Source organism: Macrotis lagotis, chromosome 5, assembly GCF_037893015.1.
Source record: "Macrotis lagotis isolate mMagLag1 chromosome 5, bilby.v1.9.chrom.fasta, whole genome shotgun sequence".
Classification (NCBI taxonomy): Eukaryota; Metazoa; Chordata; class Mammalia; order Peramelemorphia; family Peramelidae; genus Macrotis; species Macrotis lagotis.
The window spans coordinates 78,183,613-78,201,353 of NC_133662.1; the positions used below are offsets into that span (position 1 = coordinate 78,183,613).

Sequence of the window (17,741 nt, forward strand, 5' to 3'; positions counted from 1 at the left end):
AGTTCCAGTGCTGTTCAAACTTTTCATAAGGGTTAAATTCCTTTGGATACTCTACAAATATAATGGGTTGTGCTATATTTTAGATCCTATATTATTGATTCTATCTTTCCTCTGTAAAGTTTATTTCAAAATCAAATTTCCATTTCATATTCTTGTTTCCCAACCTCTTTCAATCTATTACATACATATGAACTTGCCAGAATGCACATTTCTGCATAATCCTTATGTGAAGTAGTTAATGCAATCATTAGTACCATCCTTTTATAGGTGAGGAAACAGGTAATAAGTATTGAGGCTGGGATTTGGACTCAGTTCTCAAAAGGCAGTGTAATAGAATGAAAAGAGTACTAGATTTGTAATCAGAGAACTTGGCTTCAAATCCTCATTCTACTTATTACCTGGTTGACCTTGTGAAAATTACTCATGGGCAAAATGAGAGGATTGGGCAAGTTGGCCTCTATGATCCCTTCTAGTTCTAGCTCTAGGGTCCTAATTAGCTCCAAGGACAGAACTTTTCCTACTGTATATCATGCTTCTGAGAAAGCTATTCCTTTTGCAATTTTAAAGTGCATGTTTTCCCTAAAACGTTTTAAAGTACCTGCATGGTGATTCAAGTGTAAACTCCAAGACTCAGCTAATCATTTCTATATTTAGATCTTTATGAATACTAAATAGACTGTTGTTATTTTTGTTGTTATTAAACAACAAAATTGTATTATGCCTTATTTTTGTTTGCCTTTACTTGAATCTGACTATAATAAAAATGTAGAAGCTATTTCTAAATGAAATGAGTTAAATAAAATTCTTCTGAATGAAGAATAAATCTAAGAAAATTGAACCTTCATTTCCCACCAAATACTAATTCTGGGGGTTATTAGTTAGAAATCATCTTTCTATCATCTCAGAAGGATCATATGAGAGTGACTCAATGTCAAATCCTTAGTAATATCTGAGAAAAAATTTTAGTGCATAGATCAAAAAATATTCCATTTGTAATATTTGAAAAACTGAAATTTATTACATTTAACTATGTATTACTGACTTCATTTCATTGAATAGCTTATATAGCAAAAAAGAACCTACTTACTCAAATAACTTAAATATGTCATTCCTCCATGATTGGTTGAGGAGGTGGGGGGAAGCAACTAGAAGAGGATAGATTCTTCAAGATTCTTCTTCATGAGTTAAAATCCTGCCTTAGTCATTGTGACCCTGGGCAAGTCACTTAAGCCTCAGTTCCTCATCTGTAAAGTGAGCTAGGGAGGGGGTGGCTAGGTGGCACAGTGGATAGAGTACCAGCCCTGGAGTCAGGAGTACCCGAGTTCAAATTCGACCTCAGACACTTAATAATTAACTAGCTGTGTGGCCTTGGGCAAGTCACTTAAACCCATTGCCTTGCCCCCCCTCCAACCCCCCCCCCCAAAAAAACCTAGAATGATCTAGGGAAATAAATGGCAAACCACTCCAGTATCCTTGCCAAGAAAACAACAAATGGAACCATGTTAGGACTGAAAAAAGAATCAACAACAACAAAAATTTATCTAGTAGATTTTAAGGTTTTTGAGGATTAGGATTGCATCTCATTTCTTCATATCCTCAGTGCTTTACAAAGTAATAGGTACTAAATAAATAGTTGCCAAATTGAGTTAAGTTCCTTTTTAAAAAATATTTACAATGCTTACAGCATGCCTTAGACCAAGAAAAAAGCTAAATTATCCAGTTTGACTACTAATTTCATGAATGATTTGGAGGTTATCATTTGACCAGTTTTACTTTCACCAGAATGAAAAGAACAAAAAGCTTGTACTGAATGATTTTTTAATTTCTTTTTTTAAAAAAATATTTATTTAAGGCAATAGGATTAAGTGACTGGCCCAGGGTCACAGAGCTAGACAATTATTAAGTATCTGAGGTTGAATTTGAACTCAGGTCCTCCTGCCTCAAGGGCCAGTGCTCTATTCACTGAGCCACCTAGTTGCCCTGTACCGAACGATTTTTGAAAAGTACATTAAAATGTCTGAATAGCATCTTCACCTTTCCCCCCTCTCATTTCTGGTTTTCTCTAAGAAAAAAGACTTCCTTGATCTGAGTCAATCCATGATTTCAAGTACCTTCTGACTCTTCTAGGCTCTTGCTCAATCAGTTATCTGCTCACTCTCTTGGTCTCTCTCTTGTATCTTCAATCTAGTTCTTTACTGCCTGCTTACAAATATGCTGCTCCCCAAGCCTTAAAACAATTAAAAAAGAAACCAAACCTTCTCTGACCTTTTTACTGTCTTGAGCTACCATCTCCCCATTATATTCTCCCTCTATTGTCAACTTTCTTGAAGCCTCACTACCATTTTTAACATCTTACAATGGCTTTCCACATTCAGTTCTTTACCCAATTCACTATTATGTCCTTGAATTCTTTTTAGGGGAAATAAAATGTACATAGAGGTAAATACAAAACAAGCATTTCATCTGCATTATTTTTATTAACATTTAATTGTCCTACCTGAGGGCCAAGACTTGGATAAGGAGAATCCTGGGACCTCATTGTTCATAGAGATTGAAGCATGTCTGAGCTACTCACCCTTCAATCCAAAACCAGGTCAAATCTGTTCTCAGCATCTACTATAATATTACATAAATTATCTCCTTCAAGATGGGGGGGGGAGAGTCAGGAGGGTTTTTGGTCTGGGAGAGGTGACCAATATGAAGAGGTGGCAGGGGAGGTGACAAGTTCCTGATTCTACAAGATGGCAAACTTTTTAGAAAATTTTCTGGGAGTTGCCTTTTTTTTCTCATACCTTTTTGAATATTTTTGGTTTTTATTCCTTTTTCCAGATTCCTTAATATAGGCATTATACAAAGTTCTGTCCTTAGAGATCATAATCTATTATCAGTTTTAACTATCATCTCTAATAAAATGACTCTAGTTTACCTCCAGCTCCAAACTCCTTTGAGTTTAAGCTGTTACTTGCCTACTTTACTAACTCCACCTGGATGCCAGCTGACATTATAATAGAACATATTCAAAACTGAACTCATCATTTTCCCCTTAAATATACTTCTCTTGACTTTTGTTTCTATTAATGGTATTGGGACAACCATTCTCAAGATCCTGACATCATTCTCCTTCACTCCTATGTTCAACAAGCCCAGTCCCATTAAAAGTTTAATTTATTTAATATCTATTATATGTAAAGCACTGAAAAACAGTTGACATTTATTGTAAGGCTTTAAGATTTCCAAAATATTATTTACATAAAATGTTTAATAATATATCTTTATGATGTCAATTTTACTTTTCTAATCTCTCTCCCATCCTTTCTCTCCTTTCTAGTTTCACTGCCTCTACTTTAAAAATACATGTTTAATAAGCACTTATTGCACACAGAATATGTTGAAAGGTGCAATAGAAAGAGTGGATAAGTCTGATCCCTATTTTCAAGGTGCTTACAATCTAGAAGGGGAATAAGGAATGAACAATCAAAAAACATAATAAACTACATTAGAGAAGATGATAGATCTTATAGCTAGAAGGGATCTTAGCAATCATCTAATCTAACCTCATTTTATAGAATTTTATAGAATGTCATAGAGGTTGTGAATTCCTCAAAATCATACCAGCAATAAATAGCAGAATGTGGATTTAAACCAAAGCCTTTTGATTCAAGAGTCTAATTCATTCTTCCTTGCATTAATAGCTCCAAATTATTCATGTAAGGTCAAAGATGGGTCATTATTTTAAAAAAGGTGGCAGTTAGGAGGGAAGGGGAAAGAATCAGAAGTCTTCCAGAAGGTAGCCTTTGAGTTGGTCCCCTCCTCAACCAACCCTACCCCCCAGTTTCTTCCCAAGTTTATTTATATTTTAATAGTATTTTTATGTTCCCAATTACATGTAATCTTTTTTCTTCATGTATGCATTTAAAAAAACGTTTTTTTAAAGATTTTGAGTTTTACAATTTTTCTCACAATCTTACTTCCCTCCCCACCTCCACCTCCCAAGGAAAGCAATCTATCATTCTTTACATGTAATAATTTTTAACATTCATTTTGCAAAAAACCTATTTCTACATTAGTCATGGTATGAAACTTCAAAAACAAAATTTCAAAAGGAATTCCACACACACACACACACACACATTAAAAACAGTATGCTTTTATCTGCATTTAGATTCCAACAATTCTTTCTCAAGGATGTGGATAGTATTCTCCATCAAGTCATTTAGAATTGTCTTATATCATTGTATGCATAAGAAGAGCTAAGTCAATCATAGTTGAGCATAGCACAATGGTGCTGTTACTTCCTATGATGCTTTGAGTTTGGTTTGAAAGGATAAATGAGCAACTAGATAAGTAGAACACTGGAGTTCAAATCCAGTCTCAGACCTTTACTAATTGTGTAATCCTGAGCAAGTCCCTTAGCTTTTCCCTTAATATCCTCAATTGCAAAATGGAGATGAAAATACTTTCTTTTCAGAGATGTTACAAGGATCAAATGTGATATTTGTTAAGCACTTAGCACAATTCCTGAACAAAGTATCTCCTTCCCTTTCCCATTTAACCAGTAGAAGTGGGGGCATTCTAGGCACAAGGGGAAAGTATGCACAAAACATGGAGAGATGGATACCTAAATTTATATAGCAGCTACCATGTGTTAGAATAGGGTTGACTGGGCAGCATGTAGTCCGGTTTGGCTAGAGTGCAAAGGGAAAGATTATATGATAAAGACAGAAAAGGTAGCTGGTGCCAGATGGGTAGTCTTGAGTGGCAAGGCAGTTCCAATTTTACTCAGAGTGGCAAAGGAGAATCACTTAAGAATTTTAAGTGGAAGAATGTCATACTAAATCTAAACCAGGTTCCATGGATAGATTTCAGGGTAACAATGAACTTGGATGGGAAAAATTACATCTTTATTTTCTTTTAGTTTCTATTGTAATCTATGTATTTTAAAAATCTGTTTCTGTGGGGCGACTAGGTGGTGTAGTGGATAAAGCACCGGCCCTGGAGTCAGGAGTACCTGAGTTCAAACCCAGTCTCAGACACTTGATAATTACCTAGCTGTGGGGCCTTGGGCAAGCCACTTAACCCCATTTGCCTTGCAAAAACCTAAAAAAAAAAATCTGTTTCTGTGAAGGACGTATAAACTTCCAAATGAGACTATAATGCAAAAATGTTAAGAAACCCTCATTCAAATGATAGATTTGACAGCAGTAGGGAAGAACTGAAGAATTATGAAATCAGAAAAATCTATTGGAATAGTTCAGTAAGATGCAGTGGGAAGAGTTTAGTTTTCAGTTACATTTCACCTAAATTATATTTTGTATATAAAATTATAAACCTCTATCATGCATGATTATTTCAAATACATAGGGTACCTGAAGTCTTTAAACAATTTCACGTTTATAACAAATAAGTGTAATCAAGCAAAACAAATTTAGCCACTAATCATAATTGGAAAATGCAGGCCTTATTTGGAAACTACAATCCAACTCTTCTCCTCCATGGCTTGGGGAGTAAGCTTTAAAATCAATCTTCTGGAGTAGTGATTTGGTCCATGCATTGATCAGAATTCTTCAGTCTTGTAAAGTTGCTTTCCTTTATATTTTCAGTCATGATATAATCAACTGATTTTACTGGCTTCATGGAACATTAATTCATACAAGCCTAAGTTTTCTCATACCTCTTTCTTATGCCATAATAGTTCATTATATTAATAAGTCAGTCAAATCCTCAATTGATCTAATTTCAATTATTTTAATAATTTCCTCTATTAATTACCTGCCTCTGCCATATTTTGTGCTGTAATCTGAACATTTCATTCTGAGATCAAATTCCATAGGCTACTACTGCATTACTTTTTCCTGAAGGAAAATAGTATATATCCAGGTTCAAGCCTCATTTGCCCAACTATGTCCTTGGTCATACTTTCCTATATAGTCTCAGATTTGGCTGTCTCTTTCATCTCCTTTGAAGGTTTTTTCATCTTCCAGATCTGTTTAATGGTAGTGAATATATGGCTGTATTTCCACATCATAAATTCCCTTTTGTACATTTTGAACTTGATATCCCAGAGAAGGGAAAGGAATAAAGTCAAGGAATTAAGCATTATACCTATTATGTACCCAGCCAATAATATTAAGTATTTTACAAACATTTCTGATCAACACAACCATGAGAAATTTTACAATTGAGGAAACTGAGGCAGTGAAGTTAAGTGACTTGCCCAGGTACAAGGCTTTTAAGTAAGCCTCTAAGGTCCCATCTGAAATTCAGGTCTTCCTGACTCCAGGTCCAGCACCCTATTCACTGCATTACCTAGCTTCCTACAGCAATCTCCTTCCAATGTTAAAAACAGCTCATTTATACAAAATTCCACCTTTGTACCCTTTACCAAGGCACTATCCACTGATCCAGTCAACCATAGAGGTAAAGCATTCCTTACAATATTGGTGCCCTCAGTCACCTCACTCAGCTATTTGAGCAAGTGCCAGTTTCTCATTTCTCTCCAACCACAAAACCACCTTGGTTCAAGTCCTCATTAACTTCTTGCATGGCTTATTTCAAGTCCTCCTTGGACTTCAGGCCTCAGGCTCCCTAGGCTAAGCCATCATCTGCAGCTTTTTATTTTCCCAAAGTATATATCTTACCTTATTATACATCTCTAATCATTACTTCCAGAATCAAGTATAGGTTCTTTTGCTCTATTTAGCCAGTCTTTTGATAAGCCTTCATATACATTCTACAACCCTTCCATAGCCTTGCTGCTCCTTGAACTGGGGGAAATCCATCCCCCATGTGTTGGCACTAGTTTTCTATCACATTGCATACATGAAAACTTTCCAGATTTGCCTATTAATACCCCCTCTGGTCTAAAATTTATCTTTTTTTTTGCATCAAGGCAAATGGGGTTAAGTGGCTTGCCCAAGGCCACACAGCTAAGTAATTATTAAAGTGTCTGAAGCCAGATTTGAACTCAGATACTCTGGACTCCAGGGCTGGTGCTCTATCCACTGTACCCACCATTTCGTATTTTTGTACATATTGTACAGTTATTTCACAATGCCTATGCCACCAAAACTTTTAATGAGTTGTTTTACAATTTCCCCAATTTTACTTCCCTCCCAGCCCCACAAAAAGCAATCTGTCAGTCTTTGTTTCCATGCTGTACATTGATCCAAATTGAATGTGATGAGAAATCATATCCTTAAGAAACAAGTCTTAAGAGATAGCAAGATCACAATAAGATTTTTTTGAAAATGAAGATTTTGTAAAGACATGAATTATATATAAATTCTAAAGTAGTTTAAAATGTGGGTGTTGGGGGGAACATGGAAGTATTCACAGGCTAAGCAAAGAATACCAAGAAACCTCAAACATTTTTAAAGCTTGAAATACACCTTGGGTAAAGCCCAATTGATGTTTCAAATAATCAAGAATGTAAGCAAAAGAAGGTGTTACTATTAAGTTGGGAAAATAATTACCTCATTCTACCATTTCAATAGATTCAATCATAATGGCAAAAATCAATGGAATGGGGCGGATAGGTGATGTAGTGGATAAAACAGCCTTGGGGTCCAGAGTACCTGGGTCCAAATCCAGTCTCAGACAATAATTACCTAGCTGTGTGGCCTTGGGCAAGCCACTTAACCCCATTTGCCTTGCAAAAAATCTAAAAAAAAAAATTAAATCTAAGAATTTGGATTGAATGGGATCAAGCTATCTAGTTTTCCAGGTAAAACCTTTGTAGTTGAATTGTTCAGCAAATACATTGATCAAATGATACTACTCACCTTTAATAATGCTTTTCTATCCACATGGCAAAGACAAACTAGCCTTAGGCTCAATTCTAACTCTCTTAGAACAGAAAAAAGGATCATATCCCACCCCCAACCAAAATAGCAATAGTACATGGACTTTAAATCACCCCAAGTTTGTAAACTTATTTTGTAAAATAAAATGAACCTGTAGTGAAAGAAGTTTTGTAAGGTAGATTCAAAGCATCACTTAACATTTTCAAACATAAATATACCCAAAGTTTAATTGTTATGAAACAGAAAGGATAGCTTTTTGATTTAACAGTTTTTAATGTTATAAAATACAGGCACTCACAGAAAGAGTCAAGTGATACATAACATTCATAAATTCTCCATGAATTTAAAAGTTGAACAATTTTCAATTCAAGACACAATCCCAAAGTTTTAAAAACATAAAAATTTGGCCCTAGCATTCCCAGAATGATAAAGTTTCATCTCAGAGCTTGTAGTTCATTTCCAGTCACCATCCATATACTTCTCATAAGGCTGATGCAATCAATGATCCCTGAAATGGGAAAAACATTTGGGTTTTAATTTCCCATAGGAAATTATTAACAAATAGATGGCTTCACAGCAGAGCAAAGTGCTTTTATAGATCTGTGACATTCTTAGAAAACTAAAATTTATGAAAGCATTATACATTTTTGGGTCTTATCTCAGAAGCCAGATCCGTAATAGAGGTTTTCAACAGGAATTCAGGTTCGGGATAGAATCATCATAAATAAGACCAAGATATTAAGTTTATGCAACTACTATACAATAGGGCACATCTTACTTACTTTGGCATATTGTAATTAAGAGGTCCTCATGTTTGTCATTGCTGTTGATAAAGATAATAGTCTATTAGTAATACTTCAACTTATTTTATTATCATATTACCCCCTACCCTGTTTTAAAGCATCAATTTCCTATTATAAAACTCCACATCTGTAACAGCATGGTCTTCTCAGAAGCCAGATCCGTATATTGAGTTTTTTCATCAAGAAATCAGGTTCGGGATAGGTTCATCATTGATTAGACCAGATCTGTTCAATAAATTTCTCTCACCCAGTTATTTTAATTAAGACCAACTTTCTATAGTATTACCAATCACTAAAATATAAAACATGAAAAAGGAAAATGCTACTTAGTTACTGGGTTAAAGTTAGATATCAATTATATATGTATATGTATATACTCACACACCTCAAACTGGAGCCATCAGTCATAATTAACAAGGCATTGGGCTTTGATCACATGGATGCGCCTCCTGCAGAAACAAAAAAATCCACAGATTTTAATAGTATCTTGATAGCAGCTCTTAAGAAAATTTACAAGTACCCAGTTTCCTATGCTTACCTGCTGTTCAAGTATTTATGGACTTGTAACTGCTAGAATATCCATCAGCATGTCCCAATGTTTTTGTCTGAGTCTAGAAGAGGAAACAATTTTTCATTCATACACCCAAAGACCTTGTATCATTTCTACCCCAGCTTCAAGGTCATCTGCCTTTTGGAACATGCTCTGGGTTCCTGATCACCCAGTACTAGGGAAATTGCCCTATGATTTGCTAGTTTTAGTTTAGAAAGCACAACTTATTCCGCAACTACGTAATTCAAAAAGTACAGTCTTTAAAACTAATTTAAAAACACTACCTTCTAAAAACAAATATTCTTTTAAAAATATTTTCAGACCTGAGTGTTCCTCAAGGACCGTTCTGAACAATCACGGAGAATTGTTGCCATTTCTGCAAGAGAAAATAAAAGTTATGGCGGCTAGGTGGCGTAGTGGATAAAGCACCGGCGATGGAGTCAGGAGTACCTGGGTTCAAATCCCATCTCAGACACTTAATGTCTGGTCTATAAAAGAGCCTCCAAACGTGGCGGCATGCAGGGCCCACGTTCTGCAGAGTCGGCAAAATCCCGCGGGCAGCGCGGGAGGCTCACGTGTTCAGCTTGCGGCCTGCACAACCCGCCACCTCAGCGCGGATCAGTCAGCGTGACTGGGGGGGGCGGGGCGGGCCATTCGCCATCTTCCCTCCAACCTCCTTTCCACAGCACGCTTTCCCACATAGACGTAACAAAGAGCACGAACGTGGGGGAGGTTTGGTGGCCTCCGTAGGTTCCCCTCCTCCCAAGCCCGGATGCCGGCGGGTCCACGCGGTCCCGCCAAAGCCACGCTCTGCTTTCGGGCTCCACGCGGTCGGAAAGCTCCTCCCCTTCCTCCTACAATGCACCGCGCGGCGCCATCCGCACAGCATGCTGGGATGCGTAGTTTTGCGGCCCGCCAATAAGACGCCTACGGAGAAACACGCTCCATCCCCGCCCCCCCGCCGTTCCATCCCCCACCCCCGGCAAGTTTTTGCCCGCCTTCAAGGTTTTTTTTTCACCCTCTCCCCCCCAATGCCCGAATGGAAGCCGAAATTTACAATCTCCCAGATTTCACCGTTCTTCTGCAAAGAATGAAGAATACTATCATCTTAGAAATGCTTTTTTATCTTATCATCCTTAGATTTATCCCCGACCCGCCCAAGCTTCCCCGAATTTCCTCACCTTTAATAAGTCACAGCAGCCAGCGCAGCCGAAAAGAGGTCTCAATCCCTCGGGCGGCTCCTTATATAGCGGATGCGTAATCAGGACCCGCCCCCTCATTTTCCATTGGACAGGCACACGGCGATGGGCGGGGGCGGGCAGAGGGGGCGGGGCCTCACGCCGCTCTGAACAGGGCGTGGCGAGTCGTTGGGGAACTCCCGGCTCCTTTTCCGTACTTCGGCGCGTGTCGCTGCCCTGTCCTTCCGGGGCGGCTCGGGTGCGCGCACGTACGCACGCACGCCGCGGCGGCGTGCCTCTGCCTTCTTGTGGGTGGCGCGCGCGCGCCGCGCGGCCCAGTCCCGGCAGGTTGGGGCGGCTCTCGCTCAGCCTGCCGCGTCGGGCCGGGCCCTGCTTGGCTCGCCAGTGGCGCCAGAATTCAAACGGGCCCTCCCAGCCCGCGCCGCCGGAGCCAGAGTCAAGGCGGCCAGGGCCGGGGCTCCTGGAGATGCCGGGCCGGGCCGCCCTCCGGCCCCTGCCCCGAGCGCTCCGTGGCCGGGCTGGCGAGCGGCGGCGCCGCGGGCCGCCCCGGGGCCGGGGCTGACAGTGACGATGGCTGCAGAGGGCCCGGGCCCGGGCCGGCCGGGGCTGCGCCGCCGAGCTAGAGCCCCCGGGGCCGGGGCCGGGCCCGGCCCCTCCTCCTCCTTCAGACGCCCAGCCTGGGCCGCAGAGGGACGGCTGGAGTCCGACCCCAAGGCCTGGGCCAAGCGCTGCACAATTACCGGCCCCGGGCGCAGATGCCTTAGTGAGGCCGACTGACCCGCCGCCTGGCTAGTAAGCGCCCGGGCCGGGTTTGAACTCGGGGCCCCCTGACTAGCACCGAGCTTCCCCAGGTCTAACACCCGGAGCACTGAGGAGAGCTTCCCTGAAGAGAAGGCACTTGAACTTTATCTTATAAATAAGGGAATTTTGTTTTTCCGATTTTGCAAGGCAATGGGGTTGCCAAAGGCAACAGTCTACTGAGGTAGGATTTGAACTCGGGTCCTCCTGACTCTATCCACTGCTCCACCTAGCTTCCCACAAGGGAAATTCTTTTAAAAAGATTTTATTATTTTGAGTTTAAATTTTCCTCCTAATCTTAATTCCCTCCCCCACTCCTACAGAAAGCAATTTGTCGGTCTTTACATTGTTTCCATTGATCCAAATTGAATGTGATGAGAGAGAAATCACATCCTTAAGGAAGAAAGATCAGACAATAAGATACCAGTATTTTTTTCTAAATTAAAGGGAGTAGTCTTTGGTCTTTGTTCAAACTCCACAATTCTTTCTCTGGCTACAGATGGTATTCTCCATTACAGACAGCCCCAAATTGTCCCTGATTGATGCACTGATTGGAATGAATGAGTCCATCAAGGTTGATCATCTCCCCCATGTTGCTGTTGGGGTGTACAGTGTTCTCCTGGTTCTTCATTTCACTCAGCATCAGATCATTCAAATGCCTCCAGGCTTCCCTGAATTCCCAAACCTCCTGGTTTCTAATACAACAATAGTGTTCCATCACATACATATACAAGAGAAAAATTTTTAACCAGACTAAATGAGGTAATTAATTCAAAGACTAGGGGGATGGGCTGTGGGTGAATCAATAGGAGATGGTGGGATCATAGCTTGAGATCTAGAAGAGACTAATCTTAACCATAGGCATCTGTTGACTCTAAAAACAAATTTAAAAAAAATTCTTTAAAAAAAAAGATTTTGGGGCAGCTAGGTGGCACAGTGGGTAGAGCACCAACCCTGGAGTCAGGAGTATCTGAGTTCAAATCCTGCCTCAGACACTTCATAATGACCTAGCTGTGTGGCCTTGGGCAAGCCACTTAACCTTGCAAAAACCTAAAAAAAAAGACTTTGGAAGGATGGGCATGATGCCCAATAATCTCTTTGCTACTTACTGGATCCTATACTTGTCAAAGAAGACATGACATCAGGGAAGCAATGCCAGGACAAGTGCCAGAATTGGATTTGAGTCGGGGGGGGGGCTGTGCAAAGTCACCAGCCTGACTCTTCTCCAGTCATCTGGCTCCAGTGGCCAGATTTAGATCAGGACGACTGGACATGGCCCTGGATGCCAGGCAATCAGAGCTGAGTGACTTGCCCAAGATCTCACAGCTATTGAGAGTCAAGGGTCTGAGGCTACATTTGAACTCCCCTACTCCTGTCTCCAAGGCCAGCGTTCCATCCACTGCACCATCTAGCTGCCCACATTCTAGCTGTAAGCGCCAAGCTGGCTCACTGAGTTCAAATTCAGCCTCAGGCATTTACATTAGTTTGCCTTAATCCATTGGAGAAGGAATTATCAACCCACTTCCAGTAGCTTTGCCAAGAAAATTCATAGCCAGTATTGAAGTGCTCTCGTCCACAGGGTCATGAAGAGTCAAAAAGGACTGGATGATTGAACACCATTGATACTAAAACTTATGGGTTAGCCACCAATATGACTCCCTGGGCTGTTCAAAGAGGTAGGTATGAAAAAAATATGATGATTAGGTTAAAACTTTGTAAAGTCATCATTGGGATCAACCTGTGAGTGAACATTATACTTCCAGCCCAAGTGCCATAGAAAGACTCACTTAAAAGAGAGAGGCAAAGTCTGAAAAAAAGAGAAAATAGATTGAGGGCGATTTACCAAATTACAATAATGTTAAAGTCAGCAAGCAACTAGATGACACAGTGGGTAAAACACCTGCCCTGAACTCAGGAGAACCTGAATTCAAATTTGGTCCCAGACACTACCTGTGTGACCTGGAGCAAGTCACTTAATTCGGATTGCCTCATTTCCAGGACTATCTCTAGTGGTCCTGATTCCTATCTGGTCACTGAGCCCAGATGACTGGAGGAGAAAGTGAGGCAGGTGACTTAGCACAGCAGCTCCTCACTCCAGTCCAAGTCACATGCATGTTTTGGCATCACCTCCCTGATGTCATGGTCTTTGAAAATGAAGGACTGGGGCAGCTAGTGGTGCAGTGGATAGAGCACCTGCCCTGGAGTCAGAAGGACTGGAGTTCAAATGAACCTCAGACACTTGATACTTAGCCGTATGACTTTGGGCAAGTCACTAAACCCCATTGCCTTGCAAAAACAAAAGAAAATGAAGGATAAATAACAATAGTGTACTGGATACTGGTGGTAATGGAGGAAACTATGCCTATCCTCCAGAAGCTTGTAGGGGAAATGACATGTATACAAGTCAACATAAAAAAAATGTGCATTCAGTTTCTTCTCTTGGCTCTGTTCCTTCTTTTCGGACTTTGCCACTACTGCAGTCCTTTTTTTCCACTGGTAAATTTCTCCATTCTGAGGAAGGTTCTGCAGGTTCTTTGAATTTTACCTCTATGCCCTAAGAAGGCACTTCCCATGTTATTTTTTTGCATTATATTTTTATTTATTTTGCTGAATGTTTCTCCATTACATTTTAAAAAATAACTCTAAACTTTTTTTTCCATGTAAAGATAGTTTTCAACATTCATCCTTTTGCAAGCTTTTGAGTTTCACATTTTTCAATCACCCTCCCTTCCCAATCCCCTCCCCATAGCAGAAAGCAGTCTGATAGAGGTTGTGCATGTAAAATCATGTTTAACATATTTCCATATTAGTCATGTTGTGAAAGAAGACTTAGAACTAAGGGAGGAAATAAAAGAGAAATAAAGTAAAAATATAGAATTTTTAAAAAAAGTGAAAATAATGTGCTTTGTTTTGCATTCAAATTCCATAGTTTTCCCTCTGGATGTGGATGGCATTTTTTTTTTTTTAATCACAAGTCTCTTAGGTTTGACGTTGAACACTGAAGCTCTGAGTGGTACTACGTCCTTCAGAACTGATTATCTCACACTGTTACTGTTTTTTTTGTTAAAGATTTTGAGTTTTAGAATTTTCCCTCCAATCTTACTTCCTGCCCCCAACAGAAAGCAATTTGTCGGTCTTTACTTTGTTTCCATGTTGTACATTGATCCAAATTGAGTGTGATGAGGGAGAAATCATATCTTTAAGGAAGAAACGAAAAGTATAAGAGATAACAAGATCAGACAAGATATCTGTTTTTTTTCCTAAATTGAAGGTAATAGTCCTTTGGTCTTTGTTCAAACTCCATGGCTCTTTATCTGGATACAGGTGGTATTATCCATTGTAGATAGCCCCAAATTGTCCCTGATTGTTGCACTGATGGAATGAATGAGTCCATCAAGGTTGATCATCACCCCCATGATGCTGTTAAGGTGTACAGTGTTCTTCTGGTTCTGCTCATCTCACTCAGCATCAGTTCATGCAAATACCTCCAGGCTTCCCTGAATTCCCATCCCTCCTGGTTTCTAATAGAACAATAGTGTTCCAAGACATACATATACCACAGTTTGCTAAGCCATTCTCCAATTGAAGGACATTCACTCAATTTCCAATTCTTTGCCACCACAAACAGGGCTGCTATGAATATTTTTGTACAAGTAATGTCTTACCCTTTTTCATCATCTCTTCAGGGGATAGATCCAGCAGTGGTATTGCTGGATCAAAGTGTATGTACATTTTTGTTGCCCTTTGGGTGTAGCTCCAAATTTCTCTCCAGAAAGGTTGGATGAGTTCACAGCTCCACCAACAGTCACACTGTTACTGTTAATGTATACCATGTTCTCCTTGTTCTGCTACTTTCACTCAGCATCAGACTTTTCTGAAGTCAACCTGCCCATCCCACGTGGTTTTGTCCACTGTCTTTCTTTTTGCTTGTATTTGCACACCCCATACTTATTAGGGTGTTGGTACACTTTACTATCTTTATTGCCTAAAAGTCTGTAGGGAAGTACCAACACCTGGAATTAAGACAAAAGACTTCTTGTAATTGGACTCAGAAGTGACCTAGAGGTTCCAGGACATTGGTGGACAGGGACAGCTTTCCAGGAAGGGGAGACAGTGAGAGACAGGATGTTGATGTAGGTCTCTGAATCATAGACTGTTGAGGGGAAATAGATGTGGAAAAATAAGTGTGGAGCCAGGTTGATTTAAAGACAGATTAGCCCCACAGGAAACGATATGGCATGGTCAGACCTATACTCTAGGAATATCCATAGTGATTCAATATTATTTATAAATAATAACTTATTATTTATTAATCACAAACTATGAGCTATGGACTGTGCTAAGTGCTGGGGTGGGGGAAAGGTTACAAATAAGAAAAAGAAAGACAGCCTCTGCCCTCAAGGAGTTTACAATATTAATAGAGAAAGATAACAGACAAAAGGGAACTGGAAAGGGTTGGGGCAATGATAGGAGTCCTCTTTAAATGGGGAATGTTTGCTACTCCTTCCAGACTTACAGAGGGGCAGAGGCACTAAGGATAATAATGAAGTGTGAGCTATCAAAGTGGATGAATGATGAGTTTCCTGGTGATGATCTTTTCCTGGATCATGGTGAGTAGTATCAGTTTGGAAACTGCAGAGGATGGATTGGAAATTGGAGTCTGGAAATAAAGAAACCAATTAGGTTATTGTTGAAATATCGAGACTAGTATATGACTATTAACCAAAACCAGCAACATCAACACTTCACCCTATATAGAAAGATAAGCTTTAAATGGATAAATTACCTTAGTATAAAAAGTCCTATCTTAAAAAATTAGGGAGAAATTGTCTTTCACATCTATAAACTGGGGAAGAATTTATAACCAAACATGCAAACATAAAAAATAAAATGGACAGTTTTAATTAGGTGAAATTTTAAAATTTGCCCAAATCAATGTAGTTAAAATTATAAGGAAATAGGAATTTGAAAAGATTTTTGCATCAAATTTCTTGAATATTGTTCTCAAATCCAAAAACTAATTTAAATTTGTAAGATTAAGTTGCAATTCTCCAAAAGATGAATGCTCATGGGAATAGAAACAGGCAGATTTTAAAAAATTAATTCTTTTCAAATTATACAAATCTATTTCTGATCCTCTTATCTGCTCCACTTTTGGTGAAAAAAGAGAAAAGCAAAACCTTCATAGAAATTATGTTTAGGGGCAGCTCGGTGACATAGTAGATAGAGCACTGGCCTTGGAGTCACAAGGACCTGAATTCAAATCTTTTCTCAGACACTTAATAATTACTTAGTTGTGTGACCTTAGGCAAGTCATTTAACCTCATTGCCTAGAGAGAGAGAGAGAAAGAGAGCATGTATAGTTAAGTAAAATAAATTCTATTGGCAATGTTCAAAAAATATATCAGCCTCCATTCTGGATTTAACACCTCTCTTTCAGGAGAAGAGTAGCAAGTTTCACAAGTCCTCAAGAATTATGGTTGTTGATTATATCGATCAGAGTTCCTAAATCTTTCAAAATCGTTTGTCTTTACAATATTGCTGTTATAACATAAAGTGTTCTCCTGGTTCTATTCATTTGATCCCACATAAGTTCATGCAGGTTTTTCCTGGGTGTCTCCAAAACTGTCCACTGAAGCTGTCAACTTACTGCGTAACAAAAAGTAAAAATCATCAATGACCAAGTAGAATAAATTAATCCCTAACAGGACTTTTTATTTAAGGGTGGTTGATATGTTAAAATTAAGATAATTTTTAAAAATTGTGATTTATGAAAAAGGACCTTCAAATTACCTGCTGTATTTTTTTACCTGTTATTTATTCTGACTATTAAAGAAGATACTCTGAATACTATATATTGGTTTATATAGTTGACTAATTTAAAGTGATTCTCTAAAATTTTTAAAAAGCATTCTTTTTAACATTATTTTTTTCTTTTGAGCATTTAATTCTCTCCTCCTCCAATGCCAACCCAATCCATTGAGATGGTAAGCAGGATGATATCTTTCTTTTCATGTGATTCTAAGAATTTTTTTATATTACTATGAATTTTTTTAAAGTAGGTCTGATGGCAAGCACACAGGAAGGAGAATAACATATAACAAAGCTGAAAAGGTAAAGGCCAGATTGTGAAGAATTTAAAAAGTCAAAGAAAAGCATTTATATTTGATTTTAGAGGCATTTAGAATCATGGAAGTTTATTGAGTAGGAGAGTGACATGAGCAGACTTTAAATTAGAAAAAGGAGAAACATAAGAGCCAGGTAAAATCTTCTAGGAAGGTTTGCAATAATCTAGGGGAGAGTTACTGAGGGTCTGAATTAAACTGGTGACTGGGTGAGGAGTGAGAAGACAGCTGCAAGGAGATGTTCTGGAGGTAGAAATAGCAAGATTTGGTAACTGCTTGGGTATGTGGAGGAAGGATAAGGAGGCAAGGATGATACTTATTGCAATACTGAGAGACAGGAAGAATCAAACATTTATTATTTACTGTGTGCCAGAATTGGGTATACAAAGAAAAAGTGAAAATTACTTACTTTCAAAGAGCTTACATTCAAGGATGGCAGTGTTCTAGGCAGAAATGGGGAAATT

The 17,741-nt window shown here is 39.2% G+C and overlaps 1 long non-coding RNA gene and 2 other non-coding genes across 3 annotated transcripts; all 3 read right to left on the bottom strand.

Annotated features, from left to right (window-relative positions):
• Positions 1–7,789: 7,789 nt before the first annotated feature.
• Positions 7,790–10,409, bottom strand: LOC141487660 (uncharacterized). The gene is made up of 6 exons (XR_012468488.1): positions 10,337–10,409; positions 9,479–9,531; positions 9,144–9,216; positions 8,991–9,054; positions 8,585–8,625; positions 7,790–8,310 (listed from the first exon to the last, which is right to left on the bottom strand). It is a non-coding gene; the product is annotated as an uncharacterized LOC141487660 (long non-coding RNA).
• On the bottom strand, positions 8,459–8,529 carry LOC141490318 (small nucleolar RNA SNORD50). The gene has a single exon (XR_012469158.1). It is a non-coding gene; the product is annotated as a small nucleolar RNA SNORD50 (small nucleolar RNA).
• LOC141490319 (small nucleolar RNA SNORD50) lies at positions 8,749–8,821 on the bottom strand. The gene has a single exon (XR_012469159.1). It is a non-coding gene; the product is annotated as a small nucleolar RNA SNORD50 (small nucleolar RNA).
• Positions 10,410–17,741: the final 7,332 nt, after the last annotated feature.